Consider the following 24,434-nt stretch of genomic DNA (forward strand, 5'->3'; position numbering starts at 1 on the left):
TTACGAGGTCCCCACGCTAGACATCCTTATCTTGGACACATTCTATATGCGCAATCTGGATCCGAACTAAGCTTACCCGTAGATATTTTAAACATCTAAACTAACGTATAAAGTAGAATTACATAACTCTGGAAATTCTCTTTATATTCTCCAGGAGGTAAATACAAATAAGTTCCTTAGGGCCCTAAAGGCAACAATACAACCTGAAATGGTAATCGTAAAGCTACAACTTGAAAATTCAAACTTATTCTCGGAGCTTTGCGAGCAGAATAGTCGCGTAGTCGCGGACCAATAGAAATCTGAGGATTTTAATTGCATCTTACTTTGCTTTTGTTGCCTCCTGCTTCCCTGCCTTTGAGCTATGGTCCCTGGAAAGGGTTTAGTTTCGGAACATAAAGGGCGAAATAAAGGAATTTAACCTCGTTAAATATGATTCGGAGTGTTATTGGAATGATATTTTAAATTGCAATTTGTCTTATGTTCGGCGCTACTTTGTGCAAAATGAACAATTACGTTAAATACATTATTGTGTTTGGATTTGGTGAACTGCCGGCACAAAACTCCAGGGACTCCGTGCTCCCAAAGTTAGTCGACCCTCATTCCACGTCTTATATTCTCAATTAAAATTTGGAAATTCCCCTAAAGTCTCAGTTTACTTTAGTAAAACATTTCGGGCTCTGTTTAGAATACAAATGACGTTAAATACGTTCGGATGGGAAGGAGGGCGAAATAAGAAGCGCAAGGGCGAACATGGGGTAAATTTTGATGAGGGGGTGAAAAAAGACGGGGCTCCGAGAGGAAACGCAAAGGCGGCCATAACTTTTTACACGAATCGATACTTCAATTGAATACTATCTCAGATAGAGGGTGCGGCAGCCATCACCATTTTAAGCATAAAAATCGTGTGCTTCTGTGTCTGGTTATCACATCGGCAAACGTGCGCCTGATGGCTGCTTCCTGTTCCAAAACAACTAACTCAATTTAACCCGTCGGGAAACAGGACAAGGAAAAATAGACAATTTCCAAGGGGGACTCTGAAATAAGACGATTCCCGTTCAATTAGCTGTGCCAAGAAAGTTCCGCGAACAAAGCAATTGAATAGCGAACGCAAAGTCCCAAAACGCGTCAAAGTCTATGCGAAGTCTTAAATTTAATTTCCAAGACACAGTCGGCGCTGGAAACAAGAGAACGTCGCGTTGTGCGCGGCCTCCCTTGATTTAATTAAACAATTTGTAAAAGCGTGCTTTGAATATCGACGATCGGGAAACAATTGAAGAAAGGGCTGTGGCCGGAGGCCCTCCTCCTTTCTAAAACAAACGAACAACGACGGTAGAAAATGGCTCTGCAGGGATTTCTGTTGAATATTTCAGTTGTTGTCAGAACTTTATTTTGTAGAAAATGATCAAATTATATAAGATGTTTTAGCATTTTTGAGAAATGGTGTAGTAATTGGTCAAACTGGTGACAAAAAAAGGTTCCGGTTATGCTGGTATTTACCGCATGTCACGTGCCATATTACCATAAGTAAGCTTAAAGGAATCTCCTGGTTTTCCAAGAGAATATCTCACTTAATGGAAGATACACCCACCTAATATGAACAATTTTAGTGTCAAGTTTGCAACCATCTTCAAATAAATTTTTCAAAATGGAAACTATTTCAAAAGCACCGATCCCTTCACACTATTATTCCTGCACATACCGGCACGTACCAAATCCCATTTCACTTGTTCATGAGCCCTATAGTACTGCCTGTCACATTGTATTACGAGAACCAATGCCGAAAAAGAAGTGCATAAATTACACAATTGCCAACATTCCATTGAAATTGGTCTAATTTTTTTAATGGAAGGCCGCCATGTGTTAGTGCCCCAGTAACGTCATATGATCGTCACAGCTGGCATGCGCCGCAGCAATCTGCTCATATAAGAGAGTAAGAGATATGGCGACGAAATTTCCTCGCCATAGATTAGTGTTTCGTTCGTCATAAAGAGGAACACATTGTAGAAAGCCATCCAGCTTTTGTCGATCATTGAAGAAAACAATAGTGAATGCAACCAGGAACGAATATGTATCATCTTTCCTTAGACAAGCCTCTTATATAAACCAAAAGTTGGATTATTTTGAGAAATATGTTTCTGAAACCTTGAGTAATTCGAAGTAACTCCAACGAGAATCCTCAGGATGTTTGGGTGAAAAATGCAATTGCACATATATCAGGAAGCAATACTACTTAATGACCGCGGTCATCAGAGGCCATCACAGATTAATTATAATTATCAGTAATATGAGACCATACAATAACCGTATCAGAACAAGGCACAGAATGCAACTGAATAGAGAGAAACACACTTCAGGGCCTCCACATAACGTTTTTGGTTTGACAAACTTGCAAGAGACTGATGACAAATGCAATAGACTCATGGCGAAAGTTTGATTAATGTAACTGCACGAGTTGCACTAACATTCTTGGTGGTTTTCTCAGATCATGTAAAACTACAACAAAGTACTACGTATAGACCAAACTTTAGTCTTCCTCAGTCAACCTGTCTGCTGTCGTGTTCGAACGCAAAACTCCAGTCCTCCAGTTTTTCGCAAGTTTCTCAAACCAAGTCCAGTTCAAATCTATCACGATCTGCAAAACTGACCACTAACTGTTATGTGTAGACAAAGCTTTTGGCGGTGAAAAGCCATCAGCATCTTGTTCAGTTGAGAAATGATGTGGCTGAATAAGGGAGGGACATTATATTCATATTAAAGTGATACGTGCAAAGGGTTAAGGATGAATATGAATGATTCCATTGCCCTTTAATGGAAGCTTGAGAAATAGTCTTCCCGAGTGTGTTGGAAAACAAAAGACCATCTTGATTTATACAGAAAGGTGAGGAGAACTTTCACTTCGATCTTGTGTCCTTAATTTTAGGCTAGGTTCTAGGATCTTGGGGCTAGATCATTCACAAGGACTGTCATCAATATAACGAACATGTACTTGTTGATAGCGTAGATTACGTAATTAACTGTTTTGCTGTATAGTTTTAACGTACTTCCCTGGAGACGTTTTATTACAGAAATCAGGGAATTTGGGCCCATCCTGGTAAAAAATCATGCTGATGAGGACGAATTGAATAGGAGACTTATTTTTGTGTGGGAAATTGTTCAAATCTCGAATTTTAGGAGCAAACAAAATAGAAATTTGCAGGCACATCTGCTCTGCGGCCGTTCCATTGGTTGCAGTTGAGTGTTACACGTAGATAAAATATAGAAAATAGATTACACAGAAGAAAATAGGCAAAGAATGGGATTTGGTTTTGAAAAGTGAGTCACGGTCAACATATAGAATAAACGGATAAAAAGCTTACAAAAGGGAATTCTCGATGTCAGGGGAAGTCTCATAACCGCGATGGATGATGGATAAGAGAGAAATTAGGGATTGAAATGATGTGCATCCATCTCCTCCCACTTAAATGGCCTGCACCTTCAAATATAGAGGAAGATAATTGGCATCGTTATACCGGTTCAAATTCAGTAGCTGCCTCTCCACCTTCTGATCAGATGTTCTAAGACTAACCAGACTAGAAGTTCATTTTCAAATTCAAGAATCTGAAATGTGACTTCGCGGAGAGCTTTGAGAGAATGAAATCACTCTCACCGTTGCAAACCAGCAATATAGAGCCATAATAAACCGTTGGAAATTGAATTTGAAGGCCAACATTAACATAAAATATCTACAGAACTGTGCGCGACAAAAACATATTTTTTCACTCTATTCCATCGCAGAATAATGTACATTTAATGGATTTTCATAATAATATATTTAACTGAAGATAAAATTGCAAAGCAGCCATGCATAATTCAAGACCGATATTCACTGTTAAAGAGTCTAATTCGCTGGCTTATCACAGCTAGTGGGGAAATAGTTATATCAGATGATTAACTCAAATGGATTATCCCTGTATAACGTCATTACAATGAAAACGATTTTAATCTAAAAATGGGCAAGATTTAAATACATCTGGGGGAATTTTAGCTCCCCTCGAATTTGATATTCCAAATAGAGAATTGATTATTACTCAAGCAGACGTTCTCAAAATAATTTGCAATTAATACTGGCATTCATGTACAATAGCTTGCAACGAAGAAGAAAAAATCCGATGGCCTGACCAATGTTTTATAAATATCTGTATAACTCCAATAAAATTCGAGTGCAAACACTGCAATAATAATATACAAGTTTCAAATTTAGGCAATATTTAGTACATGAATATTTATCATCTTTTTGTCAGGCTTTTTGAATATTTCACTGACTGGCATACTCGTATATTGCACCATAACTAATGCAAATTTGAAATAGTTTCATATTTAGAGAATTCAGGACCATATTATGTTTTCGGACACAAACAATTTCGATATTACATTTACATATTTTTACACATTCTCTACGAGAATGCATCGATTTTCGACTGTAACATTTTCATCAGCTGCCGATGCTTATAAGCCAATTTTTTCCTAAAAAACCCTATCTTCGAGACATAACAGAACGCACAATTTAATAATAAATTCTACCCCCTACCCTCAGCCCTGACGTTGCTACCCAAAGGGGAGGGAGCCCAATTAAAATTGAGAGAGTGGAGAAAATTAAACCTCGACATAAAACATTTCTAGCAAAACTAGTAAAATGTTTTGCCTGATTTCGAAACCCTTGTTTGATTGTAATTCTTCGAGGGTTGGTCACGTTTGAGTTATCTAGAATGAGAGAGCTGGGGTTATTTTTGGCTTCGTTTGAGCTAGAAAAACCGCTTTTATGTGGAGAAATATGTGGTTAATAATACCATCTAAGGGATAGATTTTCGATAGGAGATCACAGATTTTCTTCACCTAGAACTTCGTCCCTCCCTTCTTTGCCAGAGAGAAATCATCCATCCTATTATTCTCGGCGATCAACGCGACCATCAACATCCTAATGACATTTCACACCATCAGCCAACAAAACTGAAAAAACCTGCGTTGACATTTTCGGAAAAGTCCCACCTCCTAAGGAACAGAAGTAGATGCGATGTCTGAACTTGATTCCATAAATTATCAATTTTCGGTGCGTCGCACACGTACATGATCTGATATATTCAAAAAGTTCCTGGCTTGAGGAAATGAAGTCACTCAAAACCAATAAATTTCCCATTGAACGACAGAGAACATTATTCCATTTCCTGGAACAGCCCTGTAGATTTCTCATAAGTATCGAGTCCTCAACAAAACTTTATATCGAATCAAACCCACCCCTGCTGTCGGCGTCGCGACGTTCCAATTATCCCCCCATAAAATCTCTCCTTAAACTTAAACACAACTAAAATCTGCAGAGAAATTCAAATTGGTATTATTCTCCCTACATTAAATAGAGCAGCCATTCCGAACCCCACCGGGCAAACAAAAATGCGGCCCAAAAAGCGCCCTTAGGCGCTCTCGCTATAAGGGCGGACGCATTTAAGGAAAGGAACGGAGCCGTACATATAAAATAAGGGGCGAGCAAAAGCAGGTTTTCTACAAGGATCGGCTTTCAAGTTGTGCCGGGGAATTTTCGCCCTTACAAAAGGGGTGAGTTCAGCCGAAAGTTGCATGCAGAGGATTTCCATCCAAGGTTTAAAGAAGGGCGGAAATAAGGGAATAAACGCGGAGAGTCGGATGCTTGCTTGGGGTCGTATAACTTTGAAGGAGATGCTTTGGCGAATTTATAATCTGGAAGGATGGAAGTTTTTAGTTAAGTATACAACGCTCGGTTTTTAAGGTTTGTTTGACTATAAATTCATAATAATGCAGACCGCCAACTCAAGCTGTTGACCCGTTAAATTTTCATTGAGATTCATCGGAGTTTATCGAACTTCAGTGAGAATAGCTCTCAACTAAGTTTTGAGGTTCACTAGAGCCTCAGATAGTCCTCTCAAACCTTCAAATTGGGCACTGCCGAAGGGCATTTCGGTGAAGAGCAAGGAGACGATCATTTTTTTAAGTTTGTCCCTTTTTGAGCCCTGGGGAGTAAGTCATGGATGGCCTGGTATCACTGGGGGTAGATTGAGGGTGTTTGTGGTGAATGCTCATTGTCGTTCTTAAAAATAAGCAGCGAAATCTACGTTTAGATTATTAGTCCAATAAGGTTTAACTACTTTTATCATCCTCCTCACCTTACACACATCCTCATAGATATTATAGTGACGCAGCTGAGCCAATACTGGTTGTTCTGCTTCATGCCCCTTTGCAGGAATCTAGTGACTGATTAATGGCAGTTGCAGATGAGGGCTATACCTTTATGGTGGAGTTTCGCCACCTCTTCTGTGAATTCTCAGCATGTCCAGATGACCTATTTTTCAAGCTAAACATAGCTGGTCTTTCTCGCATAAAATAGTCTTAGTGGCTGATGGAATCAGCAGAAGTGCAGCAATGACTAGTTGATAAGACTGTTACGTCCTGGTCACTAGCTCGAGGGCTAGTGGGTGATTTCATATGTGAATGAAAATTGGCGAGCCACCTTTATCACTGATATACGTTAATGGCAACGATTTAACTTTCTTGGATAATCTCATGCCCTTTACCCCCTAGATTTACCTCTAAGAAATATAATATTCTACATCTAGAGATGTCAGACTTGGATACATGTGTATGCATTAGTGTGTTAGTGTGTTATGTGTACAATGTATAGTATGTGTGTAGTGTGTTATGTGTATAACACACTAATATTCCTCTCATCTTCCATTCATCTGTGCATAACAAATTTCACATAAGAACTTGGGGAATCAAAAAATGAGAGCTCAATCATTTGGGAAACAAGTTAACAGCCACTTGAAGAGTTGGAAAATTCTTCAGTCTATTTCTAAAGAGAAGTGATCCTAGTGGACATTCTTGAGTCTTTCTTTCAGAACATACATTAACGCTTAACCAGAGTTAATGTATTTCTTCTTTCTTGCTTATGTTCTCCTACTTTTCCACAAACCTTTTATCGATATATGGTAGTTAACCTTTAAATTCATCTATATCCATCCACGGTGTCCTAGTTGCCTGCTACTCTTCATACGAGCTATTGTGTTTTTCGGACATCACCTGAAATAATTTGTTGAAATTTGAGCTGATTACAACATGAAACTTGGTGTAACTTTTAAGATCGTCCAATGAAATGGAAGTCGCAATTCGACGTTCGCGCCACAGTTATCTAACGTCAGATATTCACTAGCAGAAAGACGTCCTGACGGCGCTTCGCCGCTATTCTGACGTCAAATTATACCTATACCGTATTGGTTCTTGAAACCGGTAATGAGGTTGGCTGGGGTTGGGATTTTTTAACCAAAGAAAGGGTAAGGTTAAGCACTTCTCAGGCATGGCTAGATTACTAAAATCAATTTTACCTTTTAAGAAACATGTTAAATGATAAAATGGACTAGACAAAACAGAACACTCTTAAAAAAAAGAGCTATTTCGCTGCGATAAAGAAATTCTAAAGGAGTACTACCACCCACTTGCATTATAAAGTATGGGGTGATGGCTTCCGAGTGGCCGGTCGAAATTCCTAATTCTGGAGATACCCTAATCAACGTCTTTGTGGTCCTGATATGTGCTTAATGGTGTAATTGTTTAATGATCAAGGAATTTCTCAATAGTAGATGTTATGTTAAGTGCCTGTAAAATGGCTGAAAATCTTGTCAATGCCCTAGCAAGAATTTAAGTGCATTTGTGCTATTATTTAACAGAAAGACCGCTATCAAAAGGGAAGCCTGTACATAATTTATTTATTATCGACCTTGGAATTTTAATAACTATCGTGGACCACACCCTTAACAAAAATACATACTCTCCGGATCGGAGATTTTGAAGTTTCTAGAAACTTTTGCACTTCTAGATTTCGCATTTTTTACATTGAAATCTGGCAGGTATCTCAATCCAAAGACTATTTATTTCTGCCGGTGATTGATGGATATCTGATACCTCAAACTGGTGTGTTCATTCCATTCATGAAGGTAAATAAGGATAAAATGTACTAATTTGGGGTAATAAACGTATACCACTCGCAAGACGAAATTATCTACAGTAAAGACTTAAACTGTCAGAAAATTAGATTTGACGGGGCTTGTTAAAGGATCGGATCGTAACTATAGACATCAAACAAGAAATGCTTTAATCCATGAGATAAATCTCAGAGGGAAAGATTAGGTCTACCAGAAGTTCTGTCCGTTTATGAAGAGAGAGGAAACAACGTATTTTTAATAGATTTAACAATATTTACTGCAAGACATGATTTGCATCATTGCTTATGAGTTCTTTATCGAAGTTAGATATCGAAGGGCATATGTGTATAAATCCAGTTATAGACACAGCCATATGTGGCTCAAAAGAGCATGCGCATACTTGTTCAAACTTGAAACAAAATTGTCGGATAGAACTTTCCGATAGACCTAATATCATACTGAGATACATAGTCACTGAACCAAATTTTGTTCCAGGTGTTATTGAACAGAAGTTATTAATAAAAATTCAATTCTATAGAAATTTAGTTTCTATGGAAAGTTAATTTCCATAGAAACATTGAAACTAAGCGTTAGTATTGGTGAAATTATTGGTTTCTGAGAAAACTAGGTCGATGTTAAAACTAACATCGGATCAATAATTTGGCCATAAGGGCAGGTTCTTTAAAGCCAAATTCGGGAGAGATAGTTGCCAGTTTACGAGGAACTGGCAGATGAAGTTTCTTTCAAACTGAAGTTAAAGTTTGACCACCAGTTATCTGGCACACCTTCGCAATGAAAAGAGACGCTTTAACAGAGGGTTGTCCTTGATTTTAAGTTCCTTCACACGCACTTTGGCAGGATAGTGAAGAACCAGTTATTAAAGCAGATAAATAACAACTAAGTTTTTAACATGCGGATTTAAAATTATACAGTTTTGAAATATTTATTCTCTATCATGAGTCGCGTGTATCCGGACGCCAAGTAACATGCCCTTAACATATGGTGGTCAGAATTATGGAAATTGGAAATGGAATTCCATGGATGGAAATGGCATTCCATAATTTCCATATTCCATGGAATATGAATAAATTCCATATTCCATGGAATATGAATAAATTCCATATTCCATGGAATATGAATAAATTCCATATTCCATGGAATATGAATAAATTCCATATTCCATGGAATATGAATAAATTCCATATTCCATGGAATATGAATAAATTCCATATTCCATGGAATATGAATAAATTCCATATTCCATGGAATATGAATAAATTCCATATTCCATGGAATATGGAAATTATGGATTATGGACTCTTCTAAAAATTTCAAAGCGTCATATCACATATCACAAATATCCCTGAGGTTGTGAAATTAAAAAAAAAAAACGACATTTCGAAGTATTCTCTAGTAGTTCTGAATTTCTGAAATAATTTCATTATATATTTCACAACCACACTCTGCATCGTTTTAAAAAGGTTCCAAATTCAGTTTAAACAATCTTTAGACAACTATGCATGTTTATATGTATATCACTCCTTAATGTAAATAAAGAATAAAACGAATTGAAAGGAGTAGAAAGAATAGAAGTGATTTTAGTCTTCAAAATATCGTAGAGAGTACATCAGTCAGGGGACAAGGCAAGAAATAAATTAATGAGGCAGTATCCACTTTTTTCACAAGAAAGTGTTTGGCTTAGTTGAAACCTCGAACAAAATGCATCACCGAAACCCAGAAAGCCGCAAAAACGAATCATTATCTTGAATTCAGAGTCCCTTTCGGTTTGATTAATGTCCGTTGTTCTTCTGATGGCCTTAAAGCCCCCAGTTTACTTTCGGGTCTAAATTTATAGTTTCTAATTTTTAATCGAATAGAAGAGATTCACCAGTGTCATTTATGAACTTTTTTTAATTCGCCAGAGACAAAACAATATAATTTTGGCTTTCAATTTGTTCGGGAATAACCCTTCACACGGTCGCACGGGTCGCTAGAGCGGTGGAATTGCGCACTATTCTCACTCTCTAATTGAGAATAGCATTCACTGAAGTCCGGATGAAAACTCTTGTTAACGTTGTGGTCACACATTTCCCACTGTCTTAAGAACCTGCGAAAAACTTATTGGGAAAACGAAAATGAACAGAACTATGCAGGTTAACGATTAATGTTTGATTTTTTATCTGATTTAATCTGTTTGTTTGTCAATTACTTCATTATGTGCGTTGGTGATTATTCGGGGCGGAATTTATTAGTGAATTCAAAAAATGGAAAAATTGCATCCTTACCTACCGGTCAATGTCAGGGGTAATTGGACAGGGGCATCAAAATTAGCGATACTCTTGCATGAAAAATTTTTAATTAAAAAATTCCCGAGTATTTTCATAGAGTGGTGAAAGAGCTCTGTAGCACAATAAGAAAATAAATGAATAAAATATCGTCAAAGTAATCTAGAATGCGAAATTCTCTGAGTATTTTAATGCACGAGTATGGTTTTAGGAATATTATTAATTACCTAACTATATGTTTGTGTTGAGTATGTTTGGAAATTATTTCGCCACAAATCAAGACAGGGAACACGGAGAATATTTATTTATATGGGATACTGATAAGCAATTAATAAATACAAAATGTCAAAATTACTTCTATTTTGTACTTCACACTATGGTTCCGTCAATAAGCCTGCAAGGCATCTATGGTGCAGTGCAATTATCGATAGCTAACGGGAAATTACCGCTGTAATCTTTCAATAATTGCATTCCGTAAATAGGCAGTTTAACAAAACAGAGAAATATTCTACCAAGAATTACTAAGAAATTAGGTATCGGTAATAGTAAAGGTAATTGGTCTAGGAAATTTACTTGCAAATGATGTATTAACCTACTTAATGATTCTTGATCATAAAAATTGGCTTCTAAATGCCGCTAAATCAATGTACTAGTAATTTTATCTGAAGGATAAATTTCCATGGACACCACGAAACTCACCAATTATCTGAGAAAGTTACCAGGACCTGGATCTAACACGAAAAATCATTCTTTTGAAACAATTAACCGTTGGAATCTCATAAAATTCCTAACGGTTTGGAGTAGTCTGGAAGTTGCTCAAAAGCCACTATTAAAAGAGCACCTTGGTGATAATGTGAAGATAACACCACAACCGCGATTAATCAGATTCCAGATTTATTATAATGCTTATAAAGTATATTATATGTCAATATAAAGAACAAATATTAAATATGTATGTAAGAAATGTTAGAAAATAAATGCGATCGAGGAATGTATAAACAAAAAGCACATTTGTAGCCCCTTTTAGACATCTACATGTGATGGCCCCACATGTGGCAGTTCCCGGATCAAACTCTGATTCCGAAACTACAATTCTCCTCTTTTGTACCGTAATGGTCTCTGAAGGGAAAACGACTGCTAACAAATTAAGGATTCGGTAATTTAACTACCTACCACAGTTAACTTAAATAATAATGATGATTATGATTATTGCTTGAAATTTGAATGCTAAGTCGGCATCTTACACCCGAATCCCAGAGAGCCAACGTTTGACGTTATCAGCCTCGGTCGGTTGGTAGCAGTGGCTGGCGACGCCAAACACGTACTGCGAATTAAATACCCTGGAGAATTTTACCCTGATAAGAATAGTCGGTTCTATTGTAAATAGGGCCGTACTGAATTGATTCTGAAAGAGGCACAGTTTGTGTTTTAAATGCATTAGTTCGTAATCCGCATAATCGCTTTATGCAATATGCAGTGACAGACCGCTGACATACAGTTTGTGACATGACTTTGACATGATGTAAGTCATAGTCAAACAGGTCAAAGTTTGACATAATCTAAGTTGAAGTCAAAAAAGTCAATATTTGGCATAATGTAAGTCAAAGTCAAATTAATCTTTTGAATTTTCTGAACAACCAGGTGTGTCCTGATAAACATATATAAGAAAATGTTTTGAGACCTATAAAAGTAACCTTGCAGGGAATTTCTGCGATAAATCTAAAAGCTGATCTTCTTTTGGGACTCAAAACTTACTGCCAGACTTACTAATAGGTCTATGGAGAGTCAAGAATTCTGTATCATTATTACTGATTTAAAGTATGTCTTTGAAAGATGTGAAATTTCTTCGAGTACGTACCTGGCACCGACTTCAATTTGCGTAGAAATATGGCCGAATAAAATATATTATTACCTGAAATACTTGGAGAATGGAAATTCCTAGTTTAAGGTTTCGCATAGTTAGCGCAAACTGAAATTTCTAAGGCGCTCTCAGCGCAAGATAAGAAGATTTATTGGTGATATTTTGTTCGTGGCAGCATAAATCACAGGCTCCGGAGTGCTAAACATTACAGGAAAAAATCCGTTATAGTCAAGGAGTTCTGATTTATTATCTCATGTTCTAATAGTTGAGCTTAGCCTGAAGATTCCATCCATCATAGGTCTTACATACGATACAAAATGGTTATATCTCATCCCTCATTACCTTTTCGTACAGCGATTTTGTCCAAACATCACTACAATTTTCGGAGATATAATGGGTGTCCCAGACTTTACGAGTTCCAAAACTTCACAAGGGAAAAAAACGGTGTACAAACGAGAGATGAAGGCAGAGGTATTGGCTGAGCATAACTTTAAACATACAGCGTGATTCAAAAAAGTGCATTAGGGTAACAAACCCTATTTTGATTTTTAACTGTTTTGGAAACACGGCATCTGTATAAAAATTTATACAAATTTTGTTGGTTATACCAGGAGGAAATCAAAAAAATCAAACAAAACTTCTTATTGACCCTCAAATGTAATCGTGACATTTTTACTTATAATGTCCCTACTGCATGAATTATTTCCGATTTTTTTTTTTTAAACGCGAATTTGTTTAACATTTTTTGGTCCCAAATGGTAATCTGAAACTTGAATTCGTGTTTTATGGAAAAATTCCAGAACTAATTTTAGCGCGAGGGGTATTCTGTTAAGAAAACTTTACACCACCTTTATTTTATAAATATACCAAAATTGATAAATTGATATTTTTTTCAAAAGTGGCACAAATAATCATGGAATGGCATTTAATCAACTAAGTTTGACGAAAAATGACTTAGATTTCAACCATATTAAAGGAGATAGGGGCTACTGGAGCTGCGTAAAAAAAAATTAAAACCCTTGGAACTAGCCAAGACGGTTTCAAGTGGCGCTCCTTATTAGTTACAATAGAACCATCAGCACCACCTTGTTTGCCGCGTCCGAAAACCCCCTTATACCTAACTTTAGTTCCATAGGGCAAAAGACTGTGAAGATATGAAATAAAATCAAAAATAAAATTTTAATTTTAACACCCTGTATCTTTGTTAATATTAACTTTTGGAATGCAACAATTGCGCTGAATCTGAATATTTTAATGACAGAAATCCGTCGTTGCTCGTTGTTCGACTACTTTCGGCAAACCCTATATAGAAAAATGCACCAAATTGATGGAAACTTCATCAGTAAGCAGCAAAAAGATAAGGAGCTCATTAAAACCTCTTTCAAATATGCTCGGGGTATTTTATCTAAAATTACTCTCTAGAATTCGTCACGAAGTAACAAATTCTAATGTCGCCCTGGGAATAAATTTACTTAACTTTGAACGACGAACATCTCCGTCTTCAAAGTATAATAACAATATTACGCCATCTTGGCTTTGCCAAAGAGAGAGACTTTCCATCAAGTCTTTCCTTTATTTTAACGCTGGAAACTACTAAATAAATGAGTTTCCACCGTCTGAATAAGACCGATGAAAGTGCTTGCTTTGTGTCTAAGATTAATTTGGCAAATGGAATATATTTGTCTTTGTTGGGGCCCTTTTGGAAAAGTCGACGCTGATTTAGGTACGCTTTGACACCTTTGGAATTAATCCGTTGTACTGCATTGATTTATTAGGTGACATCGCTGGATCTAGAGCAAAAATACCAGCAGATAATGCACCTTTATTATTAATCAAACCCCCTGTGGAAATAGGAAAGACTAAGACTGCAAAAGTTTCGCGTCATTCCATGAGTTTAAGGAAGACAGTAAGCACACAAAGTCCGCCCATAATTTAAACTTCAAGCGAATCATATTTCTTGGAGTTTAATTTTAATCAACATCCATCATCCGGCGAGTATGAATAAGTAAAACTCCCGTAAAACTTCCAAACTCCGCGATACTCAAATTTTAATTAGTTTTGAGTCGGAGTTGGGTTCAAACTTTCCTAATATTACTGGCGGAAATTAAAAGATAAGAAAATAACAACCCTTGCTCTCGCTATAACGCCGTATTTGGCTCTCTCCGCCAAGCTTTAAGGAAAGTTTTTAATGATTCAGTTAAGCTAACTCTAACCGTTTCCTTTGTTTTGACGTTTCGTTCGCAGTCAAGCGAATTCATCTTATGAATTAACCAAGACGTATGAATTTAAGTAAAATGGAGTTTGTACATCTGTGGGTGTGTTCCCCACAAAACTTAAAATAAATAATATTAAACAAGCTCTCAAGTAGCTTAGTGTGTACTCTTCGCGGGAGTTATGGGGCTCCCCATCTATCGCACTATTTCCCCTTGTAACAACAAAAGTGCGTACACCCACGTCATGGGACATATGTCGGGAAACCTACGCACACGTAGGCGTAAATGGAAAACGGAATAAAGAAAAATAACAACAAAAGAAAATGGAAATCATAGGCGGGCATAAGCTTTGATATCTTGTAGGTTCGCCCAAACTGTTTCCATGTGCAAGACATTCATCCAGGATCTCCACCTTAGCATGGCCATGATTACCTGCTGTGGTTAACTAACCGTGGGAAGTTTTAAACAAGGAAGTGTTTGCGAGGGTGATGGGACATGTTAGGAAAGCGTTTTCGGCATTTCCGCAAATTTGACCCACAAAATGCAGACGAGTTGTTGATCTTGTGGCTTTAATGCCTGTCATTTCAGCTATAGTAATCTAAAGATCCGCATACGAGGGATTAAAGGGCAACTTTTGTCATTGCTGACATGTTTCTAGAAGTTCTCGTGTGTCGACACCCAGGTTCTCACATATTTACTAACGAGAAACATGGAGCCAAAAAGTCGACAATAAAGGTTGCTTCCATGTGGACGGGTCTCAACATCGCACAGTATCTCGTGCCTTTCAATACATTTTCGCTTTGTTCCAGCTATATCTTCAATACAACCTTTTCAACTGTTCGATTCACTTAATGCTTCCTATGTTTTGGCAGTCCACTTAACGAATAGATTTTTAGAGCTTTAAGCACCATCAATAAATATTATTGACGAAGGGCTTTAATTTTGTATTCAGTCCACCGGTAGCTAAGACATAAACCTCAACAACAAAAAAAGCACCAAGAACTTCTGCTTTCTACCTGATGAAGTGTCACCATTGGCATCAAAAAACAAGAAGTGAAGCTAAATAATTTTGCTTCAAAGTTGCCGGGAATTATTGAACAAAAAGGCAATATTTCTCCTATAAAAGTAGCTATCTATGCCATTGATGCTTCCAGTAACCATTCAGCAGGCAGGCATGCCTCGATCTTCCTCAAGAAATACCAGAACATTGGTCATAAAAATAACGAATGACCTAGGAGGCATGACCTACTTGAGGTAGACGAGAACCATAATATTGGTGCTTCCGAGAAATGAACACAACGAAGTCTAATCCAAGACCATCGAAATGGCAATCTTTTTTTTCATAGAACCTTTATAGGTACCCTGCCTGTTGAACTGGCGACAGGGTTATGTGGGATTCACCCCTGATGGGGGCGCCTACCCTTTAAAAATCTCCTCTCTCTGCCTTAATTTCCATTCGGCACCATCACACTGACATCACTTCGAATGGGGGCAGGAAACTCTCCTTTTTTAGCCGCTCGTGTCCCACTCCGAGAGATCCCTTCGGAGGGCACAAGTGACCGATTCTTATCTATTTCTGCTCATCTCATCCTGAGCCTTAATCTTCATAATAGTCTCTAGCATTTCCATAATAATTCCCCAATGATTTTCATCTCGCAGCATGAATTCAGCAATAGTTTCTTTAGTGATTTTAGTTTTACACGTTACTGCTACACGTTCCCTGGTCGAAGTAAATTTTGATCAGTCGAAGACACTGTGCTCTGGGATCGGAATGGTAATCTTGAACTTAGTGCTTTTGCGAATCCTAGAATTGTTCATTTGGTTGGACTTAGCAAATATTCTCTGTTGAAATTAAGTGAAAGACTAACTACATACTATAGGAGGCATCTAGTTCTCCAATAACGCTGATCCATTCGCAAGAACCGGTCAGTCGTCCAACTTACATCTTCAGGTTAGTTCAGGTTATTTAACGATATATTATATAACATCGATCCATCAACAAGAATCAATCAGTCGTCTAACATAGATGCTCGGGTTAATTCAAGTAGATGGACGACATTGGATCCCAGTTTTATGGCTCAAATAGTCAGGGAAACTTGTGGTGGCCTACCGAAGATGAGAGTTTCCAACAATCAGGAAGCTCAATTTCAGTTCTCCAATCCAGGCTTAAATCAAGAAATCGTTGCTATAGAGTGCTTTACTTTGGCCTCAGTGTTATTGTCACACATCATACGAACTTAAGCAACTTAAATGTCCAAGCGCATTGGACTCAGTATAATTGATGTGCTTAAATTTAATTAAGTTTGATCGATTAAATTCGTCATCTTGGAATGGACATTGGTCTTTATTCAGGCAATCTGCAGCCATTTATGCAAAAATTTATCATTTTTTTCTCAGTATAAAATATTTCCAGTTTTGCCGGACTCAGTTCGGTTTTTTTGTCTCTCCCCCAAAAAATATGTTCTAAAGGGATGTTTTCAGTGAACTCTTTCCCCAGGAAAGAAACAAATTATCCGGTCTGACGTCTAAATAATGTAAAACAATCTGCTCCACTTTAAATTCACTTAGCTAAAAGTGTCCGGGGCCATTTTTCACCGGGAAAAAACGATGCCCAGGAAAAGTTAACGGCTCACCCGGCGGTTTTCCAGGCATTTTCCGCACTCTTTCGTATCGTTTTTCTTGATTTTACGGTGTCGAGGGAACATTTTTCATGTACTCGGTTTACTCTGGAAAATTAGCCACTTAACAAGGGTTAGCAGGAGACTATAATATGTGCTTACGGGGTGGATTTTGAACTGAAAAATTGAAAAGCTCATAAGGGTGCCGTGAAAATACGATTCCTGCGACAGTTTTAAATAAAAGTTTCCATAAACGTTCATACAAAATATAATTTTATTTCAGATTTTAAAACGTGGACCATACTCACTAAAACCTGGACCAAAGCCGGACTCAATTATCCTTTGGAGTTTTCTCGAATTTCAGAACTTAGTGGACAGGGGCTTTTTAAAAATTTGGCGACTTCGGCCCCTGAAATCTGATCGTGAGTATTTTTTATAAGTGCTGCAGGCGAAGCAATATATTAACGGCTTACCCTTTTTCAGAATAAATTTTAATTTTAACAAAGAACCAAAGGATAGAAGAAAGATATCAGATTGAATCCGTCACCAAATTTATCACTTCGACATAAAAAGAACGGTAAGTCTTTCCGAAAACAATATGTAGATTCATCTCTAAAGGTATTTTCATATGCTTTTTCACGACTTAGCGGCACCTGTTACGAAGCGTATAAACAAATTTACATACAATTAAATAGGTGCAAAAAGGTTGCTCATATTGCAAACAGATGCCCACCTAAAGGATGCTTTCAAATTGATGAATGAATACCCAAAAAATCACCTGCGCAGCCTAAATCCGTTGTTTGCAGGAATATATTGAATTGGAAACATGTTTGTCAATTATATTTACTAAATTTTTTAGGATCAGTCAGTTAACAACTAACTCGCAAATAAAGTGTTTTTTAATTGATTTAAAGCTCAACCAACAGTTGAAAAAAAAACAGATATCTAAAATTCCTCCGGATTTAAGGACTAGATTATCCCTATGCTGTCAGCTTTAACTGAAGGCTAATTCCCTTCATCCAAGCATTTCAAAGAAAGCCCAGATATTGGTCCGATTACTGATTTCTATGGAAACCAGGTCGATGTTAAGACTAACAGTATATTAATAATTTGGCCCTAAGCACCGCGTGACGTTCACAACTATAGAGAGGCATCTTCGCTCCATGATTCACCAGTCTGACTTGCATGATAATAATATCGTATTGGAACTTAATGGTTTTTTCTATTTCTCAATTGATCCTACAATTGGTACGGTCTGCTTCTCAATGGATTTCTGCTTGATGTTAATAGAATTTAAAACTTATGACAAACTCCCAGATTTTCCCTCTAACAGTGTCTAGGTTGAATGGTTTATAGACGTAACCTCTATGGAGCTATGTAGCTTCCTAGCAATCGTTTGCGTTGGTACCAATTTTCAATTGAAATCTGTTTCCCATATTTTTCAATAACGAAGTCACATAAAATGATTGAAGATATATATTTTAAAATATATATACAGAACTGTAACAATCAAATCTATCTACTTTATGGTGCCGGAAGTAATTATTTACATAACAAGCGGAGAACTCATAACACATGAGCGTGAAACGTTACGCACGAGCCATAGGCGAGGGCAGAAATCACGCGAGTAATTGTTCTGTTCTTGACTGAGACGTCTATATTATTTTTTCATAAGCTAAGACACATCTTATCCATATATTTTTTACTCTTTTTTGTTAAATTTTTATGATTTTTATGGAAATTAACCATTTTATAAATCTTCTATGGGATTTATACTATAGGTGCTTGCGCATAGGACACTGCAGAATTTAATCACTTGTAATTCATCTATTTTCCCATTTAAATAGAATATTTCCTACATTGAACAACTATAATGTATGTTAGGTTTACTGCAAAGGTCAAATTGGACATGCAATGATTCTCGGTGGGCAATGACAGAAAAGTCTAAATGACCACAAAGGATATTTGGTTTTGTGGTCCTTTTTATCCGCTTTCTCCCTAAATAAGGTGTCTCCATTCACCGCTCGTCCTTTTGTTTTGTATTGTGTGTAGTAACATGTTGTTCAGAGAATTCTAGGGTAGATCCAGCACTCAGAAGTACGGGAAACAATTCTTGTAAATCGAATATGGCTCTCAATCTTTGCCTTACGGCTCCTAGAATCTATGAGGGATTTTTAATTCCGATTTGGGCAGGGTGTTTCTCTTCCGGATATGCGCGATATGACATCTTAGTTGGAGCTATAAGTCGATCGATTGATAGTTTCTTTGGGGCTTAATTTGTTTGGGAAAATAAACGAGGGCCTGATCCAAAAACAACTATCACTTTGTAGATTATGTCAACTCTGAAAATAAATTAAAATACATTTGAAAAAATATAAAAAGTGGAATAATAATCTAAAAAAAATGAATTAAACTGCAAAACTTGCCGCAGTTTAAAAAACTGGCAATCAGTGTCTCCTCTTTGTTTGCCAGAGTGAAATACCTTCTCGATAGGTGTTCACGTGACTTGACTTGATTAATGAATTCAGTGTGTTACGAACTCTTGGAAGATCTGCGCATGACTTTTTGAACGACATTTAATTGCCAGATGCCAGAAAATTAAATCCATTATCATCTGTCAAACTGACCGAAAGCCACAATGCTTTGACCAAAAATGCGTGCAATAATATTTTGCGAAAATTCTAACAATGCAAATATGACAACCAGAAACCAATGAAATAGTGGATTTATTTTGTAATTATTGCTTAAATTCCGCATAACAATAGCGTTAAAAAGGTTGCCGGTGCATATACTTTTGTTGAGCATTGGGGGTTTAATAAACCCCACAAGGCTAATTAAATACGTTTGTATGGTCCTGCTATCCTTCCACGTACGCTTATTCACCTGTAACACGCCTGTTTGCGTAATATTTATGCCGTCATATTTTATTTTTGGAGTTCACTCGAGATTTTTGTGATATTCTTTTGGCAAAATAATTTTGTGAATTATTGTATTTTTATGATCCGCCACACTTTTCCGCCGTTATTTAGCAGAGACTGTTGCGAAACGACACTTTTCCCTTTGATTGCTAATTCTTAATAACTGTGTTTCGCCTATTAATATAAAAAAGCCCTACCTACTCGTCGCCAAGGACAAACCCCTGGACATTCCAAAGGAGCAACGACTTTTTACAAAACGTCCAAGCTTGAGGAGTGGGGACAGAGCTGTGAAAGTTCAACCTCGCCTCACTTGAGAGGGGGGAAAACTCACCCCCTACAAAAATTCAAAATCGCACCGGTATAAGTCTTCTAGGGCACGAGGGGTGGAAGGGGTAAGAATAAGGAAGGGAGAGAAGGAAAATGGGCGTGGCCGACGCGAGTAAGAAATCAATGACTGTGCAAAAGGCGAAGGCCCAGGCCGGGGAATTTTTATTTTGAAAGACCTGTAGTAACTGGAGAATTGCAGGAAGTTGTCGTATGTTTTATGGGCGAGTTATTTTGGGGATTATTATTCGGTTGGCAAAGGTAAATCGTATAAAGCGTATTACGCCCCGGCTTGCATAGATTCCGTAAATGCCAACTTAAGGAAACAAGAACGATAAGTACACTGGAACAGAACTATTGAAAAAGACCGAATGAGCCACGAACTTGAAGAGGTGTAAACTTCCAACCCAACCTCAATTTCTCGGAGCTTTGTTTATGCTATATCGTGTCGTTTTGCGCCAACAAACTCAAGAGCACATTGGATGAATATTTTACAGAGTCTCATATTTTATTCTATGAATCTTAAATTTTGCCTCTAAGCTTAGTTTTCGGCAACAGATTTTGTAGCTATTATATTATATTACTCGGGCTCGGATTGCGAATTCAAGGCAGACAGGAGTTTTGCGGTTTAAACCGGGTTTCGTGGCTTTATTATTTTAATAGCCTGATTAAAAACCGTCTACGAGAATAAGGTGGTCCCCGGGTGCAGATTTAGCCCCTTCCTGGGACCACCCGAAACAAAAATCTGCCCAGCAATCAGCAACGAAGAGCTGACGTTTTTGCGGACAATAATGTTAGGTTTCAGGTGTATTTAGCTGTCCGATTGTAAATGTAATATATGTATTATAAATTATAATAATACAAGCAAACAATACATTAGTGTATCAGACTGAAATATTTTTGTTCTGACAGTTATTGCCGTTGCTGTCGAATGATAAATCACGCGAATCGATACTGATGCAAATTAAATTTTGCAGTCGCGCTCCATAATGGAGATAGTTTCCATGCCGAAATATTATTTTGATTATGTATAGGGAATTAGGTATCTAATATTGTTACAGCGATAAATCGCGCACTTAAAACTGTTACACTAAATGGGATTTTCGATTTAGTTGGGAAACGCAATTTTTTATCACGCCTTCTCATCACTTATGTTGGCAATTATTATTTATTTTCTCCCACTATTTTTTTCTAAAAACTTTATATTAATCTCGCTGTCTAGATACAAAATTTATGAGATCTGAAATTGCAGCTATATAATTGCGGGATATAGCTAATATTAGCCATTCATCAAATTACGCTGTAAGTACAAGGTCGTTTTTGGATATTATATGGTCAATTATTATGTAAGGTGTCTTTGCACATTGCGTTATATAGTCAACGACATATTGTCGGTTCCAAAATATAACAAAACCCTCATATAAGCATATTTCGAAACTTCGTTTTCGATAAATAAATTATGAAAGGTTGACTCCTGAGGATGGTTTTTTATTAATATTTTTTAAATGTTTTGCGATAATGAAATTTTGTACTTTATTATAACTTTTTGTGCTTGTTTTGAGTTTCTATAAAGAAATTGCCACATTTTTCCAGGGGCGGACAATATAAGAGGACAGTGCTTAAAAAGTATCTAAACTTTTTTGTGCTTAAATTGATTGACGATTTTGCAGGAAAAATATTAAACTTGAAAATTTTTACATAAAAAAATACTCTTGTTGAAAGTCGAAATCTCTATAGTGGATGAAAATATAATATAATTAATAAAAACGGTTTTAAATCTGACGTTTATTTAATGAAACATAGTATCCACTGATTTGTTAGATCTCAATTTTCTCGAAAAATCTTGGAAATTTCGACTTTCAATAAAAGTACCTTTTTATGTAAAAATCTTCAAATTTAATATTTTACCTATAAAACCGTCAATACAGTACAAACAAGTTTAGGTACTTTTTAAATACTCCCCTTTCTATTACCCGCCCCTGGAAAAATGTGGCAATTTCTTTATAGAAACTCAAAACAAGCACAAAAAGTTATAATACAGTAAAAAATTTCATTAATTTATCCCGAAACTTTTCGAAAATATTAATAAAAGACCATGCTCAGGAAGCAACGTTTCACATCTTATAATATATCGAAAACGAAGAGCTTTTCGATATATGCTTATATGAAGATTTCGTCATATTTTGGGACTTAGAGCATGTGCTTGAATTTATGGCACTATGTTCAGAGACATCTTGTATTTTCTAAAGGATTTAAAACTGAGGTGTCCTCGAATATACACAGTTTTCAAAAACCGTGCCAATTCTCTTATTTGAAATTGAACTCCCGGTACAATTTACACAATGTTTCATGTAGCATCTTTTATATCTAAATTGAACAGTTTTCGACCTATTTACCACTAAAATTTTACATATTGGGTTATATAAGTGGTGAACCAATCGGTTCTATTTGGAGCAAATTTATACGTTTTGCTCGGTGAAAAAGTACATTTATTGCCTTAGCTTACCTCATAGCCTCGTTTTCGAGTCGACTATAAATATCGCTGCGGCAACAAATTGGCTACTTTTTCGCATTGTAAAACAAAAAACTGTAATGATATAAACTTTGAACTTTAAACAAGCTAAACCCAACTCAACCCATCAAATTGTGTCAAATTTTGGGCCATATTAATAAAACTGTTCAGGTTATAGAATTAAGACATATTACATGAAATGTTATTAAGATTCATAAAGTTTTTTTACTCGTAAAATTTTATTTAAAAAAAGAGCGTTGATAGCTGTCCCGTGTTTAGGACATTCGGTGCACAGAAGGGTACCTCAATTGTTAATTTTATAAGATGTCATAAACCTTTTGCATTTACGATTATGCTCTGTCTCGTATGGTTTTCAGATAATCGACCGGTTCTAGACATAAAAGCCACCTCGCATAGCATTCAAGATTATCCAGGAAATGCAAGATATTATCTACGTGGTCTAAATTTTTATTTATAATTAGCTAAAGAACTTTCTGTAATTTTCCGACATAGTATTGTCCTATTGGCACTTTATGTCTAGTATATTTCGCTTTATATGTATTTTTGATTTGAAATATGAATTATTTGGCACTATTATCATATAAATGGACATAGAAAAGAGCTCATTTGCAGTGACCCCTCGTATTTCGCCATCCTTTCCAGTCAGCAGGAGTGAGGCTCACTGATGCCCGGAGCGTTAATAGTTTACTCCCCATCTTGACAAATTTTACCATAGAATATCTAGAGCCCAAATAGGTTCCATGGGATCGTAAATAGCCACAGATGTGCTGATTGTATTAATTGAAAACAGAGATCCTTAAATACATACAGACCTTGAATATCCACGACTATTTTGGCAAAGACGCCCTATTTTCGATGGATAGATCTGATTGTTCCAAATATTTCCCTAATGTCGTTTCAAGTTAGAGTAAATTATGCGTTCAAGCATGGGTCTTTTAGAGAAAACGGAGGTCTCTTGTAGCCAATTATAAAAGTAGCTCAAGCTCATCGACTCAGCAAGCCAAATAGTTCAACGCCCAGGCGATTAATTCTTGGTCGAATGTAATGCCAAATCTTACTGGTGTTCTTAAAGAAACTCTCTAGATACTAGACAGTAAGTAGCCGTTTTTACTCACTAATCAATTATTATTCTGGGATAATGATTCTGTCCAGATTAGCAGAAACAGCGCATCCAGTCATTGGAGTTTTCCATTGGGTACCCAGCGAATCGCGGAATTTTATAGTAATCTTCCTTTTCATGTGTTTAGTCAAGAGATGCACTAAATTGTGTTTTAGTGGCCCCTTGGTGTGAAGAAAAACTTTAATTTTAAATTACAGACCTCGGACATCCGGGTTTTACCATTAGTTTGTGCTACTATTGGTAATTTATAATAGGAAGCATAATCAGAATATGAATGGTATTAAAACAAGCAATGCAAGCTTTGTGTTAAAAAAAGGGGGAAATTATGAATATAATCATATTCTAGCGCGCAATACAATAAATAGATTTCAAATTCATTAAATTATAGAGACAAAACATTATAATTATATGCTTAGCATAATTGGTAATATCAATATATGTATGGCTGTGTGATGAAATTTGAAAATAAATAACAGCACAATATTAGCAATTATTTGAAATAGCGTCCTGTCCATCAATTAGTGTTGGTACAATTAATTAATTAATCGCTATATGCCCTTATATATGTCCTGAAGATATT

The 24,434-nt window shown here is 36.6% G+C and overlaps 2 long non-coding RNA genes across 3 annotated transcripts in view; one reads left to right on the forward strand and one right to left on the reverse strand.

Moving 5' to 3' along the window:
- The window catches only part of LOC136412716 (uncharacterized), a 31,075-nt gene that overhangs the window by 4,939 nt on the left and 1,702 nt on the right, over positions 1-24,434 (forward strand). The window contains exons 2-3 of the long non-coding RNA XR_010752422.1: positions 17,243-17,381; positions 17,443-17,536. This is a non-coding gene — a long non-coding RNA (uncharacterized lncRNA). The remainder of the gene's footprint in view (positions 1-17,242; positions 17,382-17,442; positions 17,537-24,434) is intronic.
- On the reverse strand, positions 11,284-12,223 carry LOC136412651 (uncharacterized). 2 transcript variants are annotated; one of them, XR_010752410.1, is made up of 3 exons: positions 12,180-12,223; positions 11,441-11,591; positions 11,284-11,386 (listed from the first exon to the last, which is right to left on the reverse strand). It is a non-coding gene; the product is annotated as an uncharacterized lncRNA (long non-coding RNA). The 2 variants fall into 2 exon arrangements; XR_010752409.1 differs by lacking the exon at positions 12,180-12,223 and adding an exon at positions 12,126-12,142.

The sequence above is a fragment of the Euwallacea similis genome, chromosome 12 (assembly GCF_039881205.1).
Source record: "Euwallacea similis isolate ESF13 chromosome 12, ESF131.1, whole genome shotgun sequence".
Taxonomy (NCBI): Eukaryota; Metazoa; Arthropoda; class Insecta; order Coleoptera; family Curculionidae; genus Euwallacea; species Euwallacea similis.